Source organism: Kogia breviceps, chromosome 7 (assembly GCF_026419965.1).
Source record: "Kogia breviceps isolate mKogBre1 chromosome 7, mKogBre1 haplotype 1, whole genome shotgun sequence".
NCBI lineage: Eukaryota > Metazoa > Chordata > Mammalia > Artiodactyla > Physeteridae > Kogia > Kogia breviceps.
The window spans coordinates 46756487-46772027 of record NC_081316.1 but is presented as its reverse complement, the minus strand read 5'-3'; positions in this window follow the sequence as shown (position 1 = coordinate 46772027).

Sequence of the window (15541 nt, the reverse complement as noted above, 5' to 3'; positions counted from 1 at the left end):
ACATAAGGAAGATGTGCATGGGGACCACATTCAGGTGTTTTGGGGCCAAGGAGCTCAGTCTAGTCAACAGTGAGTTGTGATCATGGTGCAGTAGAAGTGTACTATATAAGGCCAAGAGTTCATGGTCTCACTCTATATGAGAGTGGTGGGCCCATCTATGAATATTATATTCAGTTCTGGGCATCAAATCTTAAGATAGACATTGATAATCTGGAATCTGTTCATGGGACAGTATGTGGAGTTTACTTGAAATTATCAGCAGTAATGATGGGAGCAGTTATCTTCAAATATAAAAAGTCATGCAAATGGAATCAGATTTACTCTCTCTGGCTTCAAAGTGCAGAACCACAAAGTGTAGAAACACTAATGGGACACTTTCCAGATCAGTAAAAGGGATACAGCCATAATAAAGCTGTCTAGAGATGGAATATTTCCTTCAGAGAGGATGAGTTCTCTATTACTGTGTAAGTAGATATTGAATGACCTCTTGTAGGTGATACTCTAGAAAACAGTCAAGCATTGAAAGGATAATTAGAATACACAAACCTTAAATTCTCTTCCCAAGTAAAGAGGCTATATGTCTGGCATACTCAGAGTTAATAATAATTGCATCATTACCATCCTTGTCAACAACAACAAAATCAAAATCTACTCTTACACACTGGAGATATGCTATCCATTACGGCAGACACTACAGCCACATGTGGCTATTGAGCACTTGAAATGTAGCTGATTTAATTTGAGATATGGTATAAATGTAAAATGCAGACTAGATTTAATAATTCTTTATACAGATTTCATGTTGAAATAATAATATTTGGGGTATGCTGTGTTAAATAAAATCTATTGTTAAAATTAATTTCACATTTCCTTTTTTTTGTGTGTGTGGAAACTTTAAAATTACATATGTGGCTGGCCAAGAAGAAGGCTATCACTCCTGGCTTGACCCAAGTTAACATCCACACACACAGTCTTGGGCAGAGATTTTCTTCGGCTTTTCCACATTCATTAGGACAGCTTATGGGCCTACAGGAAACCCAACAGCCAGGGCCTTGCACCAAACCGGACTATAAACCATGATGGGGAACAAACTGTGCTGAACTCAGAAACAAGCTCAAATGGATCAAAAGGTTTAAATTTCCTAAAACATTCGGCTGAAATACGACCAAGGAACATCTTCAAATTGGAATTGAACCTACCTATATATTTCCTAAAACTAGTGAACAACAATATCACGCCGAGCCAAAATTAACTGGATTTGGGTCCTTGCTTGTAACCAAGTACAAAATATTTACCAACTCTGTGTATTTTGGTTTCTGGCATAGAGAGTGCTTTTAGAGCAAAATGAGTAAAGTCAGCACTCTTTTCTACTAAGCAGGCATAAATGGGTGTTCACTGTTCTTGAGTAGGAGGAACTGCCATATCCACATTAAGACAATCTGCAAAGATGGGGTGACCTTTTCACATGCTCTCAGACTGCAAGGTCAAAGAGCTCAAGGTTGAAGACAATACCTCTGGAGTCAGAGGTTGTTTGAGTCTCCTAATCTATATAGTAGACATGATACCACCTACTTCATAATTTCATAACTTCATATATTTATTATGAAGAGTATAATTCATTCAGGGCTGACTGTGTACCAGTCCTGTTCTTGGTGCTGGGGATTTGGAAGGGACAAGACTGGCAAAGTCCCTAAGATCTTGGAATTCACATTCTACTAGGAATCATACCTAAATTAGTTTGCAAATAAATCTATTTTCAGCAGTGATGAGTGCTAAGAAGGAAGACAGCAAGGTAAGGGAGAAGAGGGTGGCACAGGGAATGGTGAGGGATGTTATTTTCCACTAGGACGTCAAGGTGACTTCTGATTGAAGTGAGGGAGAGAACCTGGTGAAGTTCTGAAGGAAGCACATTCCAAGAAAAGGAAACAGCAACTGTGCAGGGGAAACAGCATGGTGCTTTTAAGAAGAGTAAGAATGAACAGGGGGGTTGAAAAAATTGGAAAAGGTATGACATGGTCTGATTGTTGGTTTTAGAAAGATGGAAATCATTGGTGGTCTGAACCAGAGCATTTTTCAATAGAGTTCAGAGATACAAATGTGACTGGAGTGGGTTAAAGAGAATATAAGAGGCTAGGAGTTAGAGACATATAATATGATATAATATAATACAATATTATTCTTTTGAAGAGTTTTGCTATAAATGAGGGCAGAGAAATGGGTCAACCATTAAGGTGGGAGATAATAAAGCAAATTGTAGTTAGATGAGAATGATTCTGCAGAGAGGGTAAACTGTCAATGCTGGAGAGAGAGAGGGGATAAAGCAAAATCCTTGAGTAAATGAAAGAAGAGCAGAAGTAGTGCCCAGGGTGAGGACAGAGACGGGTAGCAACAGGACACTTTTCTGTGCATAACAGGAAGATGGGCAGAATATGTGGGTCTGAACGCGGGCAGGGCAGTCGGTTTGGGGGTGGATAGATGATAGAGTTTGCCTGGCTTCCATCTGCTCAGGAAATAAGATGTGCTGAGAGGGAGGAGACAGTTAGTAGGGTCACGTTTGCCATCATACCTCTTGCACCTGAGCAGAGCCTATGCAGAGGGTCTCAGAAGTCTTGGTTGACTCCCCCAAAGAGTTCAGCTACAAGACCTGTAGGAAGAGAAAATACCCACTTCCCCTCTAGCTGTATTCCCACCTCTCCCCTGTCTTACTCTCTCTTGCACCTGCTGAGCTTTATTCACGCTGCCAACATTTCAGTTCAGCCCAACAAGCATTTCCTAAGTGCTGTCTCAGTGACATACCTGTGCTAGGTCTGACCACATGGAGTTGAATAGATAAGGATGAGGAGTTCACCTTCTTGTCTTATGTCCAAAGAGTATACAATAAATTACAGTCCTGATGATAAGTGCTTTGACAAGAGTCCCCAGGAGAGGGGCCTTAGCCATTTGGAGGATCTCGGAAGATTATTCCTGCCCTGAGTCTCCAACCCTATCCAAGTTTTTCTTCCTTTATCTTCTCCAGCCATCTTAATCAGTCCTCACTTTTAATGACCTTCTCAAATCTCACCTCCACAATTAGAAGTGATCTTTCACTGTCCTGATTTTAAAAGGGCACGTAATGCTGTCTGCTCCAGCCCAGTGCCAAGTGCTTCCAAGTGCTTCCCTCAGGAAAGGTGTCTCTGGTGTCAGCAACTTGATTCCAAGACAGGACTGTGGATAAAGGAAGAGTTCATAGTTCCTATAGGGCCTTTCCATTGCAGCTGCCAATGGGGAGCAGCGAGCATGGGAGGGACGAGGGAGGGGTCAGGCTAGAATCCCATCCAGATTCCTCTTGTGCAGCTCTGTGGGGCTCTGCTGAGTGCTCAAGTTTCATGTAACATGCTTGAACTGAGCAAAGAACCAGAGCGGCTGTCCTGAGGGGAGGCCTTGGGCAAAGCAAGCATTGCTGCCTGGCACATTTGCTTGAAGGAGAACAAGAATGAACGTTGTAGAGCTGTTTTGCAGGACCAGCCACCAACTCCAGCAAGTGGAATAGCAGGCTGGAGACTCTGTCAACTGTCCCAAAGCACAGGGAGCATAATTAAAAGGGCTCCAGTTTATCACTGGGAATATTGATTTCAACATATTCTTAGCAGTAATTTCTTATAGGAGTGGGGCTGTAAATGTCACTTTTGGCTTTTTTTTTTACTTATTTATACTTTCCACATGTTATATCATAAGCATGGGATTCTTTGATCACAAAAAAGTAAAGCAATGCAAAAAATAATTTCAAATCTTGTAAAAAAAAAAAAAAGGGCAGTAGGGGAGGCTCTGGTCTGTGTTTTGCTCAAAGACGTAGCAAATAGTTGCTGCATTCCCTTAAGGATATAATACCAAGGATCATGCTTAGAAAGGTCCACCCACATCCATACAATATCATCCAGCAGTCACCCAGGTATCCTGCCTGCTTTCTACCCCATGTGAAAAAGGTAGTCTGAGTATGTTTGGGCAGATTTTAATTTCCTCCCTTCTTCCCTTTTCCTCTCTTTTCTTTCCCACCCCTTCCCAACAAAAGAAATGCCTCAGAGCAAAGCCCAGTGGCTTGAAATGTTAAGAATAAAAATGATATGGAAAAAGGAATTTTTCTGAGTCCAGTTCATGTTAAGATTAGAATAAAGATATAGACATTTGGTGTGCTGACTCTGCTATCATAGATTTACTGGCATGATAGCCCAGGGCTGGGGGCCAAGTGTGAGCTCATGCAGTAATTTTTTTACCTACACAAGAGTGGAGCTAAAAAAAAAAAAAAAAAAATTAAAAAAAAAAAAAGAGTGGAGCTAAAAGCAAAATGCAATCCAAATCGCTTCACTAAATAGGCTGAGAGAGAGTGAGGGGAAGAAATTCCCTCCTTAAAGCTATAATTGCTTCTCAAATCCCACTTTTATCGTGTTCTGAAACAACACAAAGATCACAAATTTTTCATCTAGACAAAATTAAAATGACTGTTGCTATAAAATCCAAGCAGCTTGTTCAGTTCCATTAAGCATGTGGAAAGCCCCACTCAGATGTACTAATTCCCAATAAGGGTTGAAAGGAGTGGATAGTACCTGCTTCATGCCAGGGTCTCGACATCAAAACTTGACATGCTTCTGTGATTGAAGTGCCCAAAAAAGTAGGAACACAAAGTGAAAATCATGTCTTTTTTTTCATATTCTTTTTTCCAGGAAGCCTTTGGTTGTCCTAAAATTTGTGACTTTGTCCCTCGTCCTTCTCACACCCACCTTCTTACAGTTTGAGTAAAGGCCTCTGTTTTTCTGAAACATCTTTTTCTGGGCCTCCCAAGGGGACTGGAAACATTGAAAACCTGGAGATTTAAGCTCAGGTACCTGGCATATATTGGTATTCCATAAATATTTGTTGAACAAGTGAATGTATGAATGCATGAATTGACCATCTTATTTCATTTCAACATAATGATTAGTCATAATCATATGAAGTTTGCTTCCCTTGAGATGAGGTACAGATTCAAGGTAGGCTTAGACGTATCCTAAGATGATAGATAAATTCTAGGCCATGAAGAAAAACATAAGGGTGTTCATGGTATGGGGAGCAGGACAGAGGATACCTTGACCATCCATACACTCTGTCCTTTGCTCATCTTTTAGGAGTCCCTGACATACCCCAAACATTGGCCTGATTTAGCATGCTCAGTTTTCTGTTCTCAAGGAGACACCTGAGATCTGGCGGGAGTCAAACTTTCTCAGAAGAATTAAACTTGCAACAAACATCTCAGTCTGAAAACTTAGAGCTACTTGCTTCCCTTTCCATATCCCATGGTCTTCCCAAGTATTTACACTCAATCCACTGAAGCATGGTGATCTCGGACAGGCTGATTCTATCTCCACCTCAGAGCTGTGTCTTTTAGGAAGAAACACAAGGCCTCAGCTATCCACCTCTGTCCCCAGCCCTGTAAGATGCTGATTTCTAACCCTGGGACATCCAGTCTCTCTGTAGAAGGACATACAGCCTGTTTCCCCCAACAGACATAAGGCTCACAGTCAGTCGCTGCAGTGTCCGTGATGAACTTGAAAGGTCTTAGGAAGCAAGCTTAACAGGGTTATTGAATCCATTTACCAGAGGTGTTTAGAGCCTGACTCATGATACCATTGATGCTTTACTAAAACTTGGTCTAAATATAAAACTCTTAGAGGAAAACATAAGCAGAATACCCGATGACATAAATCACAGCAAGATCCTTTTTGACCCACCTCCTAGAGTAATGAAAATAAAAATAAAAATAAACAAATGACACCTAATGGAACTTAAAAGCTTTTGCACAGCAAAAGAAAACATAAACAAGATGAAAAGACAACTCTCAGAATGGGAGAAAATATTTGCAAATGAAACAACTGACAAAGGATTAATCTCCAAAATTTACAAGCAGCTCATGAAGCTCAATATGAAAAAAAACAAACAACCCAATCCAAAAATGGGCAGAAGACCTAAATAGACATTTCTCCAAACATATATAGATTGACAACAAACACATGAAAGGATACTCAACATCACTAATCATTAGAGCAATGCAAATCAAAATTACAATGAGATATCATCTCACACCAGTCAAAATGGCCATCATCAAAAAGTCTACAAACAATAAATGCTGGAGAGGGTGTGGAGAAAAGGGAACACTCTTGGACTGTGGGTGGGAATGTCAACTGATACATACAGCCACTATGGAGAAGAGTATGGAGGTTTCTTAAAAAACTAAAAATAGAATTACCATATGACCCATATGACTGGGCATATACCCTGAGAAAACCATAAATCAAAAAGAGTCATGTATCACAATGTTCATTGCAGCTCTATTTACAATAGCCAGGACATGGAAGCAACCTAAGTGTTGATCAACAGATGAATGGATAAAGATGTGGCACATATATACAATGGAATATTACTCAGCCATAAAAAAATGAAATGAAATTGAGTTATTTGTAGTGAGGTGGATGGACCTAGAGTCTGTCATACAGAGTGAAATAAGTCAGAAAGAGAAAAACAAATACTGTATGCTAACACATATATATGGAATCTAAAAAAAAAAAAAAAAAAAAAAAAAGGTTCTGAAGAACCTAGGGGCAGGACAGGAATAAAGAAGCCAAGGTAGAGAATGGACTTGAGGACACGGGGAGGGGGAAGGGTAAGCTGGGACAAAGTGAGAGAGTGGCATGGACATATATACACTACCAAATGTAAAATAGATAGCTAGTGGGAAGCAGCCACATAGCACAGGGAGATCAGCTCAGTGTTTTGTGACCACCTAGAGGGGTGGGATAGGGAGGGTGGGAGGGAGACGCAAGAGGTAATAGATATGGGGAACATATGTATATGTATAACTGATTCACTTTGTTATAAAGCAGAAACTAACACACCATTGTAAAGCAATTATACTCCAATAAAGATGTTAAAGATAAATAAATAAATAAAACTTGATCTGAACTTTGCACAACCACTGTACCTTGGCCTTAGGTGGCTTCAGTATCTGGCTTGGGAGGGGAACATAGTAATAGTATGAGTCCTAGAGAAGTAACAACTGTCAACTTCCAACCATGAGTTGAAAGAGCATTGCTACGGTAGCAAGCATTGGGAGTGGAATTAAGGATCTTCTAAGTTTGAAAGAAGTTAAATGAGGAGTAAAGTGTTGATGGGAAGGGCAGCCTGAGCTGGAATGCCCGAGTTGTTAGATGACTGATGTATCTGGTCAATTAAGCAGTCTCATAAAACAGTTTTATATCTTTCTATCACTGCCTGTGCTCTCTGGATTCTTCCTTTCCTTTCCTTTAATGATGCCTTGAGCAGATTCCAAAACTTCCCAGGGTACATAATTGTTCTTTTATTTTTTAACAAAAAGTTTATGTCGTCCAATTTAAAATTCCCAACTCAAACCAATTTACTCACTATCTCTTCCCCACATCTCCTGAACAGCTTGAGGGATTAGACTAGGAAGGGGGCCGGCTCTTCAAGGTCCTTTCCTACTCCAGCTCCTTGGAGAGTGGAGGAGACTATGGTCCATGCCTGGGTCTGGAACATTTCCCCTAATTCTCTTTCAAAGTCTTAAGTTCTCTGCTTTTTTGAGGTTGGCTGTAATAGCAGGGGAGGTAGGGCCTGTGGTGGTGGTCCCCTGCCTGGTGGACATTGTTGATTTTTTGGCTAACACTGATTATGTGGCTAACACATTCTGCTCTCTGGGAAACATCTTTATGATCTCCAAAGAGGGTCTGGCTGGGCCTCCCCACAGCCCAGTTCCCTCATAGAATTCAGGTCTAGACATTGCTCCAACCAGGCAAGAGTCTCATAGAGACAGACACTAGCTCTAGACATGTTCCCAATGGAGTGCAGTGGTGAAGGCCATGAGAACTGGAGTCAAGGACTGAGGTCCATTTCAGCTCCACTATTTTCTTAACTACTCGGATCCTCAGTTTTCCCATCTATACATTGGGGATAATGATGCTTGTCTCATAGAATTATAGAGAAAAGGACCATGGGCTTTGTGAAGTTCCACTGCCTGGGTTCTAACCCCAGATCCACTAGTTAGTTCCTACGTGTGTGATATTAGGCAAACCTTACCTCTGAGACTCAGTTTCCTTATCTGTAACATGAATAGTATTTTTAACTCCTTCGTAGGGTAGATATAAGAATTAAATAAGTAAAGGTATGGAATGTACCTAGAACAGTATATGGCAACAAAGCAAGAACTCAAAATGTCAGTTGTTGTTATTATTCTGCGAGGAAAGCACTTAGCTTGAACCCTGGCACTTGATAGCTGCAGTTACAGAGCTGAGGAGGGAATATGTAGCCCTAGACCTCTGCGCTAAGGTTGGTATTCACACAGGACATTTCTCTTCTTACTCCCCACTTGGTTTTAAACATTTCCTCGGCCTTTGACAGTGCAATTTTCACCGCATTCATGCCTCTTTGGATTTGTCAGCTTCCTGTGGTCTGCCTGCAAACTCAGAAGCCTGCACAAGCCCAGGCAGCACTATTTCTGCCTCAAGAGCCAACAAAATCCACCCCCAGCTGAGCTGTCTCCCCTCAGAAAAAGGCCACTGTTTACCCAGAGGGTAGAGCTCTGAGCAAAGCTGTTTATCCTGTAGTCAGACTCCAAAGGCTTCCACTCAGCAGATTTCCTCACTGTCTGAGAGCTTAGGCCCAGTCAGTCATCAGTATTTCTGCATCAGCCACCGTGTGGGATCAGACACAAATCTGAGGCAACTGATTTGTCAGCAACCAGCCTTGTACTTTGAGTTGTTTTTCCAGAGTGAATATGAATTAATACCTCCTCGCCCACGCTCTCACATTCAGACTCCCTTGTTACCGAGAGACATAATAGCCTCTTCACAGTCTGCATCCTGCCTACCTGTCCTGTCTTATCTCTCCTGAGCCCCAGTCAAAACAAATTACAGATAACAGAGGAACTACACTCACCACTCTTGCAAACCTTCAGAAATATTTCCCCTCCCTCTGTTGAGAACCTCCTTCCCTGCTGTTACTTCCACCCTTGACAAACTCATCCTCACCTTTCAGAATTCAGTCAAACATCACCCTCCCTAAGATCATTTCAGAATCTGGTTTGTCTATCTCTTTGCCAGATGGGTAAGGGATAACCAATTTGGATTTTCCCACACTCTGTGGCTTAGACCTATTACTACATCATGTTTAACTTGTATTTTATCTTCCCCACTAGTCTGTGAATTCCTTAGGTGCAGATATTTCATGTTATGTAATTCTGTATCCCTAGTACAGAGTGCATAGCAATACACTTATATAGAGTTGATATTAAGTAAAGAGAGAACACTGAATGAATTTTCAAGATTGCTGCCTAGGGTAGTTCTTTAGTAGTAGCTAAAAGAACAAAAAGAATTAAGAAAAATATCTATCATGGAACCCATTAATGTACGCTGGATACACAGGGCAAATAAACTGAGCTCTCCAACCATAGACAAGGTCCTATGAAGGGATATAAATCTAGGAAGAAATCCTTAGCTAAAACAATAAAAACTCCTTCCAGTAGATGCCATCTTGGTCATTATCACCACCTGGATTGTTGGAAGAGGTTAAGATGGCCAATATATAACAATCTTTCTTTTCCACACTATACCCACGTCAAAATGGTAAGTTCATATTTTTAAAGTGATTAAGACCATAGTTTCTCTGACAAATCCAGGCAGTACAAGGCATATTAATGCCCACAGGAGTAGGGCACTAATGCTTTTTTCCTATATATATATTTTTTTAATTTTTATTTATTTTTTATTTTTGGCTGCATTGGGTCTTCATTGTTGTGCGCAGGCTTTCTCTAGTTGTGGCGAGTAGGGGTTACTCTTCATTGTGGTGCACAGGTTTCTCATTGCAGTGGCTTCTCTTGTTGCAGAGCATGGACTCTAGGCATGCGTGCTTCAGTAGTTGTGGCATGCGGGTTCAGTAGTTGTAACTCGTGGGCTCTAGAGCGCAGGCTCAGTAGTTGTGGTGCACGGGCTTAGTTGCTCCACGGCATGTGGGATCTTCCTGGACCAGGGCTTGAACCCGTGTCCCCTGCATCAGCAGGCAGATTCTTAACCACTGCACCACCAGGGAAGCCCCACTAACGCTTTTTATTTCCTATCCAAGGACCTCTACAAGGAATGCCCCTATGTCCTCATGGTTCCTAATTTATGAGAGCCTTCCAATGAGATACCTTCCCCACACGCACACCTATCCAAATGCATATTTAGCTCTGCTCTTGTTGGGCTGTCCTCTGAAACAAAATTCAAGTTCCTTCTCCCAGCTGCAGTAAAAATAACTTCAGAGGAGAAGTACTTTTCATAAACAATACTGTGAAGTAGGTATCTTCATGATCTCTAGTTTTATAGACATGGAAGCTGAGGTTCACAAAAATAGAATACTTGTTCAAATTTAAACAACCAGTTAAGAGAGTTAATATTGCATAGCACAGTAACTATGAGGATGAAGTTGGGAATCAGATGATCCTGGGCTGTAATTTTCTACTTATTAGCTACATGACTTAGACAAGTTAATTTGCCTCTCTGAGCTTTCATTTCCTTAATTGCAAAAAGGAATAAAATGCCCATTTAAATAAAAATTAATTAGTGGCTTATGTAAAGCATCTACCCAAATTATTAAAGAAGCACCTGAAAAGAGCTATTACGAATCTTAAATAAGCTCAATAATTTAAAGGAAAACATGAATACAATGGGTAGAGAAATGGTAGATATATGAAAATGTAAATAGAATTTCTAGAAATGAAAAATATAGTATGTGAAATTAAATATACACCAGATGATGGGATTAACAGCAGATTAGAAACTGAAGAAAAAAACGAATGGTAAATTTGATAACAAAGCTATAAAAGTTATACTACATGAAACATGCAGAGAAAAATAACCTGAAATAAGTTAAAAGATCCTCAGTAAGCGGGGGCCCATATCAAGCAATCACACAATGTAATACATGTAATTGTGGTCCCAGCAAAGGAGACACACTTGAAGAAATAATAATAATAAATGTCCAAATGTGAAAAAAACTACAAATCCATATATCTAAGAAGGTCATCAAACACTAAATCAAATAAGCATAAAGAAATTCACACCAAGGCACATTATAATCAAGTTGCTGAAAACCAGTGACACCATGAAAATCACAAAAGTGCTTAGAGGAATAAATACACACATACATTACTTAGAGTAGAACAAAGATAAGAGTGAGAGCAGGTTTCTTATCAGAAACTATATAATCTGAAGACAATAGAGCCACATCTTTGAAACTAATGAAAGAAAAATTTGTCATTCTGAAATTCTAAGCCTGCCAGGGATATCTTTCAAAAACGAAGGCAAAATAAAAACTTTATGACACAAATACTGAGATAGTTTATTAACAGTAGACCTGCAGTCTACAAAATATTAAATGAAGTTCTGTAGGCAGAAGGAAATAACCAGAGAGAAATTTGGGGTAACGCAAAAGAGTAAAGAATGCCAGAAATGGGAAGTATTTTGGTTAATATTTATAAAACATGCTGCTTTTTTGTGTCTTAAACTCTTTTAAAAAATAATGGAGAATTCCAAATCCTCTGTGGCAGTGTTAAATCTCTATAACCTATCCTTTGCACTGATTACAACTATACACTCTGGAAAATAGAGAAAAAACGACTACCTGAGAACTCTCAAAAGTAATTAAGAACTCTTCTGCTTCTGGGAAGATGGAGTAAGCATATCTACCTTATTCTTCCGACTGAGTACATTGGAAAATCCCTGGACATTGCATATAAGACAAATATAAGAAGACTCTGAAAAGTGGACAGAAAAAGGCAGACCAACTAGAGAAGCTGGGACCCAAAGAATTACACAGTGGTAAGTTCCTTAGAATTTCTTTTGCCCCATTTAGCCCAGTTTGGATATTGGAGAAGGTGGCAATTTGGAAAGCCAGGAGACACAAACAAAAAAGCCCAGGAAAGCCTACATTCTTTGGCCAAAAGATCAGGAATAAGGAAGGTAAGGAAAACAGAAGATTTTTAGATAACCTTTTTACTTAAGGCAATAGTCACAGAAAAGACCATGGCCCTACCCCATCTCTGCCAGCAAAGGCTTGATGGAGAGCCTAGACTTCCACTCATGTCAGGCTATAAAGAGTCACCCAACTCCCCAACTCAGTGATGTCTGAGAGGGCCAAGTGGGGATGTGGGTTTTTCATCCCCACCATATTGGAGCAAAGCATGCAGAAAACTAACAGAATTTCTCGCCAGCAAACCTATCCTAAAAAAATAGCTTAAGAAAGTTATCTGAACATAGTGGAAATTACAGAACAAGGAATCTTGGAACATAAGAAAAGAAGAAAGAATGATATGGCTTGATGGTCTAAGCAGGAAATCCCAAGGAATCTACTAAAAATTTTGAGGACTAATGAGTTCAGCAAGGGTGCAGGATAAAGATCCAAATACAAAAAGCAATTGTATTTCTATAGAAATAGAAACAAACATGTAAAAACAGAAATGAAAAATAAAATGGCATATACAGTCACTCTGAAATAAATATTTGGTTGTTGGAGAACATCTAACAAAAACACTCAGGACTTGTATGCTGAAAACTACAAAATATTGCTGAAAGAAATCAAAGAGGACCCAAATAAATGGAGAACTAATCTGTGTTCATGTATTAGAAGATTCACTATAGTTGCGTCAATTTTCCCCACATTGACATACAGGTTTAGTGCAATTCCTATCAAAATCCCAGCAATATTTTTTGTAGATATAAACAAGATTATTCTAAAATTTACAAAAAGTCAAATAATCTAGATTTGTTCAAATAATTCTGAAGAGAAGAATAAAAGTGGGAAGAATCTCTTTGTTTGACTTCAAGATGTATTATATAGTTATAGTAACAAGAATGTGTGATATTAATGGAGGAATAGACACATAGATGAGTGGAACAGAATAGGGAAACCAAAAATAACTCCCGCACAAATGAGGCCAAGGGATTTTTGATTAAAATATAGGGAAGGGGCTTGCCTGGTGGCACAGTGGTTGAGAGTCCGCCTGTCGATGCAGGGGACATGGGTTCGTGCCCCGGTCCGGGAAGATCCCACATGCCGTGGAGGGGATGGGCCCGTGAGCCATGGCCACTGAGCCTGCACGTCCGGAGCCTGTGCTCCACAATGGGAGAGGCCACAACAGTGAGAGGCCCATGTACCGAAAAAAAAGAAAAAAGAAAAAAATATATATATAGGGAAAAACTCAGTGGAGGAATGGTAATATTTTCAATGGATGGTGCCAGATCAATTGGCATTTTATCCATAGGCAAAAAAATGAACCTCAATATAATCCTCACACCTTATATAAAAATTAACTCAGACTAGATTATAAACTTAAATGTAAAACATAAAACTGTAAAATTTTAGAAAATTACATAAGAGAAAATCTTCAGGACTCAGGTTTGGTAAAGACTTCCTAGACTTGATACCCAAAACACAATCCATAAAAATAAAATCAAATATTGGACTTTATCAAAATTTGAGACTTTTATTTTGAAAAAGATTCAGTTAAAAGGATGGAAATACAAGCTACAGAATGGAAAAAAATATTTGCAAAGCACATATCTGACAAATCTAGAGTATGTAAAGTATTATCCAAACTAAAAATGATCCAATTAGCAAATGGGTAAAGGACATGAAGAGATACTTCACTGAAGAGCACATACAGATGTCAAATAAGCACATGAAAACATGGTCAACATCACTAGCCATCAGGGAAATGCAAATTAAGACCTCAATGAGCTATTACTCACCGTTATTAAAACAGTTAAATGATGGCAAGGATGTGGAAAAACTGGGTCTCTTATTTATTGCTGGTGGAAAGGCAAATGGTATAGCCAATCTGGGAGATACTTTGGCAATTTCTTAGAAAACTAAATATACACTTACCATGTGAGCCAGCAATTGAACTTTAGGTCATTTATCCCATAGAAATGAAAACTTATATTTGCACAAACTTCCACATATCATTGTTCATAGCAGCTTTATTTGTAATAGCCTAAAACTGGAAACAATCAAAACGTTCCTCAATAGGTGAATGGTTTAACAAATTATGTACTTACATACCACAGAATACTATTCAACAATAAAAAGTAATGAATTATTGATACATGAAACAGCTTGGATGGCTCTCAAGATTACTATGCTGAGTGATAAAATCAAACTCAAGTTTCACAAACTGTATGATTCATTTATATAAGATTATTGAAGAGATAAAATTATAGATATGGAAAGCAGATTAATGGTTGCCACTAATTAAGGATGATGGGGGGAGGGCTTGAATGTGACTATGAAGGGGTAGCATTAAGGACATCTTTGTGCTGATTGAATGGTTCTGTATCTTGTGGTCATGGTTATGTGAACCTACACATTTGATAAAATGACAGAACTCTACACACACATTGTACCTATATGAAATTCCTGGCTTTGATATTGTACTATAATTATGTAAGATGTAACTTTGCGGGGGAATTGGATGAAAGGTACATGGGACCTCTCTGTACTATCTTTTCAACTTCCTGTGAAACCATAATTATTTTAAAATAAAAAGTTGAAGAAATTAAAAGCAGAAAGATTATAAAGGGGAATCGAAACTTGGAGAAGTATCTGCATGGTGGTGAGTTTCCTGTTCTTATTTTCTCCTGATTCTTTTCTCTGAGGGGACCAGTCATCAAGCAGCACAGCATTGGCAACTAAAAGTCTAAAAAGAATCCTAATGTCTTTCTGGCCAGAGGAACTATGGAAACCAGGTTATGCAAGCCAGAGTGAAATAGGGAGAATCTGAGAAAGGAGAAATCAGGAGAATGCTGTCCTGTAATTCTGCTAAAGAAATCACGTCTCAGCTTCTCTCCTATACAACACATATGTGGGACAGAAGTAAACCAACATAGCAAAGGCTTTGAGAATTTAACTGATATTTGAACCATCTCCACAAGTCTCTGTTTAATCCTTGAACCATACATGTGTGGAACAAACTGAAACCAACCTGGCAAAGGCTTCGAGAACTGAATTGAGAATTGACTATCACTCACCAAAAATGAGACAGGCCTGACAGTCTGATCCTAACTGCATTGATTGCCAACTAAAAAAAACTATCAATGATCTCCAGAGGAATATAATAAAAGCCAGAGTCTACATAATATAACATTCATAACATATCCAACAATCAAAGAAATAGAAAAATATAACTTAAGGGAAAGACAATCAATAAACACCAACACTGAGATGACCCAGAAATTGGAATTAACAAAGACTTTAAAGTAGCTGTTATAGCTCTGCTTAATGTGCATATACTTGAAATAAATACAAAGATAGAAAAATCTAAGACGAGAAATAGAAACTATACAAAACATAGGGCTTCCCTGGTGGCGCAGTGGTTGAGAATCCACCTGCCGATGCAGGAGACACGGGTTCGTGCCCTGGTCCGGGAAGATCCCACATGCCGCGGAGCAACTAAGCCCGTGAGCCACGGCCGCTGAGCCTGTGCGTCCGG